Here is a 7,476-nt window from a genome sequence, read left to right on the forward strand (position 1 = left end):
ACATTTGCACTCTTTTTGAAAAGAAAGTTCTTGGCTCTAAGGATGGGTGAATGGCCTTTTTCAATGACTCAGATAACCACACTCATTGAAGGCTGTGCGGACATCATACCGAGGGACTGTACCAGATAGTTTGCCTATGTCCCGCAATGCTCACTGTCAGACGTTTTTTACTGCGCGAAGAAAGGAATAGGCTCAGATTTCGATAATGCCGCCAAGCCATAATAGTAGCTTTAAACCAGAGCAACAGGAAGCAGAACATCGAATTAACAAAATTTTTTACCAAGGCGCTAAAACAGTTGGAAGCCATCAAGGTCCCCAACCACTCCCCATTACGGCAGCGTGGCACCCCACCTCTGGGTTTAGTAACTGTTCTCTGACTAACCAAAAACAGCTGACCTCAAGCTGGCCCTTGACTTGAACAATAACCACCAAGAAGCTCTCCAGATTTCTAATGTATAATGCAAATTTTTGATTTGTGTAATTTTATATTCCGTTTTTTTTTTAAGAATATGCTGCAATTGTTTTATAATGTAAGGGTTTTTAACCAAATAACAATAAAGCTTTCACACCCTTGCATAGTGTACATCCTAGCATCCCCATGTCATATACAGTGACTTACTGAAAACAAATACTGTACTGGGGGAATGAAAAGGGCGAATGGCCTTTGCCACAAAGTTTTTACCACGAAATGCAATCACAAGGCAATTTTAAATCGTAAATACTTTTATCACGCTAGTCTTTGCCACACAAGACTTTACAAAGCATATATATTTGTATTGGGACTAAGTGGTAAGTAGTTTATAGAGGGTATTTAAAAAAAGGGAAGGTTGAGGGGTCCCCCCCAATGTAATTTATTTTAAAATATATATATTTCGTTTACAAAGTGTTTTAAGAGTTAATGTGCAATCTTTTAACAGTAGGTGGAAGTGTTATACTGTGACTTGATTTCTCTGTAACAGTAAGCCTGGTAAAAATGGGCGTGGTAGTGGATTGTATGGTAAAGGTATTTCAGATGTGAGTGAATGTAAATGCATGGTATGCGTTCTACAATCTGTGTTGTGAAAACATGCGTGGTAAATGAATGTTTGGTAATGTCATACAACCCTGTCCTGCTCAGACTGAGAGTCACTTTACCTCAGAATAAGAACACAAGAACTCCTCAAATGTTTTGACCCTAGTAAGAGGTGCAGCTTGTATTCCCCCACGGCACAGCGAGGTACATTGCATATGTCTTGACGCAGCTGGACATACCCTAGTCACTCTCAGTGATTCAACAAGAAGAAAAAGAATGTGATTCCTGACTTATTTATAGCCATTGACATTTCTATGTTGTGTTATCTTATCTTACTTGATGTTATGTTATGTTATGTTATGTTATGTTATGCTATGTTATGTTACGTTATGTTTATTGTTCTTCACAGTGCACACTCAGCAACGGTTTCCTGGTGCTTTTACAAAGATATCAATACTCAGGCAGAGTTTCACTCAAGGAGGAAAGGTTGGAGGAGCTTTGCGGGTGACCAAGATGGCCGCGTGAGCTCGGAGCTCCGAAGACCTCCCGATCCTCCGCAAAGATCCTGCCACCCATCCTGTCCCACGACGGTGGGTATCATCAGTTAAGCCGGTGCTGAAGCGGCGCCCGTTCCCGGATTGAAAATCCGACCTTCCTGGACCTAGTTATGCCGTCGTGAAGTTGGCTGACTTCGTTGGGCCCAAGAGGTGACCTGCCGCGGGACGCCCTGTTCGGGCATATCGAACTGATTGGACCAGCTGGCCCGGGCTATCTCCGTCTCACTCTCCCTTTGGTGGCCCTTGGGGCTCTTATTGTCGTAACTCTCGCGCCGACTGGAGGTGCGATTCGCGACCTTCCCCTCCCCCGGACTATCCTGCCCTAGTGTTTCAATATGGCGGGCAGAGGGGACCAGGACAAAGGCAAGCCTCCAAGGGTCAGCAGAAAGCCGGATCAGTCCCAATCCACTATTCCGGAACGATTCTCTCAATCGAAGGGGTCGCCGGTAATGACGGGTCGAACTAAAGACTCGCTGCGGGACGTGTCCCCTGAGGATCCTGAATTTACGCTACGGGACGTGATGGGTGCCATTGCTGGGGTGAAGGCTGAGATGCATAGTCTACACGAGGCGCTGTCCAGCAAGGTGGATACCCTAAAGATCGAACTTAATCTGATCAGAGCCGATCTTGGCAAGACGAATGATAAGGTGAAGTCACTGGACCTCAAAACGTTGAGCTTAACCAACGACATGTCGGATGTACAGACTGAGGTCCGCGACCTGAAAACGGCTAATGGGATGCTGGCATGCCGGCTGGACGAATTCGAGGGACGGGCACGGCGCCAGAATGTCCGCATCACGGGAGTGCCGGAGAGAGCCGAGGAAGAGTCAACTGAACTCTTTGTGGAGGACTTGGTGGTCAAGAACTTGGCGCTGGGAGGTCTGAGCAAGTTTTTCTCAGTCGAGAGGGCTCACAGGATCCCGGGTGGCCCACCGAAGTCGGGCGCGTCCCCTCGCCCCATCATTGCGAGACTATTCAACTATAGGGACCGAGACGCCATCTTGCAGGCATCGAGGAGCGCTGGCCCGCTACGATTCCAGAATGCGGACATCAACTTTTTCCCTGACTTCACTCAGGCTGTCCAGAAACGCCGGCAGAGTTTTACTGGTGTGAAGCGGCGGCTTAGGGAGTTGGGGATGCGCTACTCCATGCTCTATCCTGCAAAACTTCGCATCGAGCATGGCAACCGGACAATGTTTTTTGACCTTCCGGATGCGGCAGGGGACTGGTTGGACACTTTGCCTCAACAACGGACCGAGCCAGATGATCAGACGGAGGAAGCTGCTGGAGGATCAGGTTCCCGGGAATGAAAAATCTGCCTGTGACTTTTTCTGGGGGGGTTGCTGCGGCTGGCACCGACTCTGAATATTGCCTCTTTTGTTTTATCACTTCTGTACCTTGATATGGAGGATGACGGGGGGGATAGGATGTCTCTTTTCTCCTCTAGGGGGCTTCTTGTAGGTTAGTTTAAGGGGCGACAGGCACACTGCTAGTTGGGGTGGCTTCTAGTCAAATGCAGGGGTGTAGGGTGGGGGTTAGTTGGAACGTGTTCTCAATGTTTGTTCTATTCTTTCAACACTCGTCATGGCTGAGGTTTTATTGTTCTGATACTTTTGTCTCGTGGGCTGTGTTCAGGGGGGGGATGATGGGGTGGGGCGTCCTTGATGATGGGGGGTAAATCATTGAATTTGTTGAGTTGGAACGTTAATGGGTTGGGGGATCGAATCAAACGTGGTGTTGTTCTGCAATTGCTTAAACGCTGTGCCCCAGATGTCGTTCTTTTGCAGGAAACTCATCTTGTAGGTAACACCTGTAGGGCTCTGAACAGGAGAGGGTTTAAAATGGTGGCCCATTCGGGGTTCTCTACGGGGTCCCGTGGGGTAGGCATCATGGTGCGCATGTCCCTTCCCCTGGAGGTGGAGTCTACCTTGGTTGATGATAGAGGCCGATACGTGGCGGTGGTGTGCAAGTGGGAGGGGCGCACTCTGGTTTTGGTTTCGGTGTACGTTCCCCCGGGGCTGCAAACATCCACTTTTCAAGATCTTGGTGGTGCCATTTTGGGACTCCCGGAGGGCCTTTTGATTCTGGGGGGGGACTTCAATTCTGTGGTTTCGGGTGACTTGGACCGCTTCCCATCCAGAGATCTACGTAGTGCACAGTCCTGGCTCCCGGACTTCATTGCCACTATGGGCTTGGTTGATTGCTGGCGACTTTTACATCCCGCTCAGAGACAGTACACTTTCCACTCTGGGGCCCACGGTAGTCTCTCCCGCATTGATTATGTCCTGACTCCTGCGGCCCAGGCACAGTCGGTCTCTAACGCTCGTCTCATGGCCAGGGGTATTTCTGACCACTCCCCGGTTTGGGTGTCTTTCGACTTTCACATCGTAGCGACGTCGAGAGTTGCACCTATTAACCCCTGGTACTTTTGTAACCCTAAGACCCGCGATCTCCTAATGAAATCTATAGAGCTATACTTTGCCGAGAACTCTGGCTCTGTTGACTCGGCCGTCTCCCTTTGGGAGGCCTTCAAAACTGTTCTCAGAGGAGAAGCCTTCTCCTTGATAGCCGAGGCGCGCAGAAGATGGGATGAAGACTTGGTTCGGCTGGAGTCGGATATTGCTGATCTGAACTCTCAGCTGGCCCTGGGGCCGACTCCGGATTTGCTCCATGCTCTTGCCCTGAAGCAGTCGGAACTTAGGGCCACTGCTACTGACGCAGCTAAGGCGATGAGCAGGGAACAGCAGGGCAGGATATACGACGCTGGCGATAAGGCGGGCAAGCTTCTTGCATGGCTAGATAAGAAAGAACTTGCGTCCCGAGTGGTACCTGAGATCTTGGGCGAGGACGGCCTGGTCGTGACTGACCCTGCTGCTATTGCTGAAACGTTTGCGGACTACTTCGAGACGGTCTATACGTCCGTCTCTGCCCTGTCCGAATCTGACTCGGCCTCCTTTTTGGAGGGTATCGAGCTCCCTTGTTTGTCTGACGCTGAGCGGGAGGATATGGACCGGGACATGACAGTTGATGAGGTAGCGCTGGCAATCAGGTCGCTGCGCTCCGGTAAAGCACCGGGGCCCAATGGCATTCCGGTGGAACTGTATAAGCTCAAGGCTGACACCGTCGCGGCACCCCTGAGAGATATGTTCCTTGCGGCCCGCGAGACTGGTGAGCTCCCGCTTGACCAACGACTGGCCACTATTGTGGTCATACACAAGGAGGGTAAGCCTCATGATTTATGTCGTTCCTATCGCCCTATTTCCCTGTTGAACGCCGAGCCCAAAATTTTGGCTAAGCTACTGGCTAATCGGCTGGTGGGAGTGATCTCGGACCTGGTTCACCCGGATCAGTCCGGTTTCATACCACATCGCAACACGGCCCTCAATCTCTGGAGGCTCCATGCGGTTATGGCGCGGGCACAGTTGCTCACGGAACCGACGGTACTTGCCTCGCTTGACGCAACTATGGCGTTTGACTCACTGGAGTGGAACTACCCATGGGCCGTACTTGCTAAGTTTGGGTTTGGGCCCGACTACATTGGCTGGATCCGGCTCCTCTATTCTTCCCCGCTTGCCAATGTGACGGTGAATGGTCGACTGTCTGCCTCCTTTGCCTTGCGCAGGGGCATCAGACAGGGTTGTCCGCTGTCGCCGCTCCTGTTCGCTCTAGCGCTTGAACCGCTGGCCGCGTGGATCCGTGTCCATCCTGATGTTGCGGGTATCACCAGGTCACCGGGATTTGAGGATCGGATATCGCTCTATGCCAACGACATCCTTTTATATCTTACCTCTCCATGCCGGTCCCTGATTGTGGTGTTTGACCTACTGGGCACTTTTGGTGGCTACTCGGGCCTGGTCATTAATTGGTCCAAATCCTCCCTCTATGCGCTGTGTGGTGATACTCCGCGCCTCCCTCGCGGGTGCACTATCCAGATTGCGCAACAGGGCTTTAAGTACCTAGGCATTTATGTTTCAAAGGATGCCCGGGCACGCTATGCTCATAATATGCTCCCTCCTTTGGTGAGGCTGCGGCGAGACGTGGAGGGCTGGAAGAAGCTACCGATATCTCTGCTGGGCCGGGCGGCACTATTCAAAATGATGTCCTTGCCGCGGTTCCTCTATGTGCTCCAAAATACGCAAGACCCAGTGCCGGCCAAATACTTTGGAGAGATTGAGGGCCTTCAGCGTAGCCTGCTGTGGGATGGTAGGCCACGAACATCCATAACAAAGCTAACTATACCGTGGTACGATGGCGGTATCGCCTTGCCTGACATGCGCCGCTACTACTGGGCGTCTCAGCTAGCAGCAGTTAACCACGGTTTCTACGGACCGGCGGTCAATCCTGGTTACGCCATGGATCGTTGGCTTATGAACGACGGGAATTACTATAGGGCATTGTACTCTAGGTCTCTGGATCGGAAGCTAACTGGACCCACTAAAACAGCGGTACATCTGTGGAGGGCGGTGACCAAAACTTTGGGTTGGCAGGGTAGGCTCACTATGGCTACTCCTCTGTACGACTCTGACCTGCTTGGGAAACTGTGGCACTCCAAAGGGTTCGACAGGTGGGATCTCATCGGTATCTCAAAGGTTGCAGATGTTATGGCCAGAGGGGAGGTGAAATCCTTTAGACGCTACAGGCCGAGTTCCAACTGGGTAAAGCGGAATATTTCCGTTATGCACAGCTTCGACACGCTCTCACATCTTCTATACCTGTGGGGGAGAAAGTGCCTGAGTCATCTCCGCTGGAGGACAGAGTACTGGACGGCCATATGCCGGATAGCGCCATCTCCTTGACCTATAAAAAGCTTATTAATGTGAGGACTGACCTGCTGATGAAATTGAGAGACCTTTGGGTGAATGACGGGATTGAAATGGACGATGAGGAGTGGCAGTCAGCGGTTTCTTCCCCTAAGGAGGTGGATATCTCGGCTAGGCTGAGACTTGTTCAGTTGAAGGTACTCCACAGGATTTATATCACGGGCCCCAGGCTCATACACATGGGACTCTCTCAGGACGGGTTGTGCAGGAGAGGATGTGGCGTAGTGGCGACCTTTATGCACATCATTTGGGAATGTCCGGTTGTTGCCCTGTATTGGGGTCGAGTGCATGAGGTGATGAGAGTTGTGACTGGTGTGACCCTGCCTGCGGAGGCCCGGCGCTGCCTTTTGAACATCTGGGGCCCGAACGATTACAATGTGGCCCAGACCCGCTGGGTCACCCTGGGCAATATGATAGCCAAGAGAGACATTGCTCAGAAATGGGGCGCCTCTGCGCCCCCCACGATCGGCCTGTGGAAGACCAATATGGATTGGTGTATGCTCCGTGAAAAGACTGTTTACGTGGCTCGGGGCAAGCCCAGGATGTGGGGGTCGGTATGGGGAGCGTGGAATTCGTATAGGGGAGACATCTGTGCACCCCCTGAGATGACACAGCCTGAGGTCCGTCTGTCTCCATAATTCCCCCTTCCCAATGTTCCGAGCTTGGTATCCTGACTCCGCTCCCCGGCTATATTGCTGTCTAACATCATGTTGTTAGTTGGATGTGCGAACCCCGGCCCCTCCCCGCGGCACGTGCCTAAAATATTCCTTTTGTCCTCAGCCTTGTTTCTTTCTCTTTGATTCTCTTCTTTTGTTCTCTCCTCTTTTTCTTTCTTTATGATTCTCTCTTTTAGACTCTGGTTGTATTTATTGTTATTTTAATGTTTCTATTGTAAAATTAAACCTGACCGCTCCTGTGCCTTGTTTTTGTACATGGTTCCGTGCTGCAATACGATGCTGCCTGGCCTCCGGGATGTATGGCTGAATAGCGGTGTACCTATTTTGGTAAATAAAGGTTTTCCCCAACAAAACAAAAAAAAAAGGAGGAAAGGTTACTATTGTAGCCTTACAGCCCGCCATAGAGGGCT

Source organism: Lissotriton vulgaris, chromosome 8, assembly GCF_964263255.1.
Source record: "Lissotriton vulgaris chromosome 8, aLisVul1.2, whole genome shotgun sequence".
Lineage (NCBI taxonomy): Eukaryota > Metazoa > Chordata > Amphibia > Caudata > Salamandridae > Lissotriton > Lissotriton vulgaris.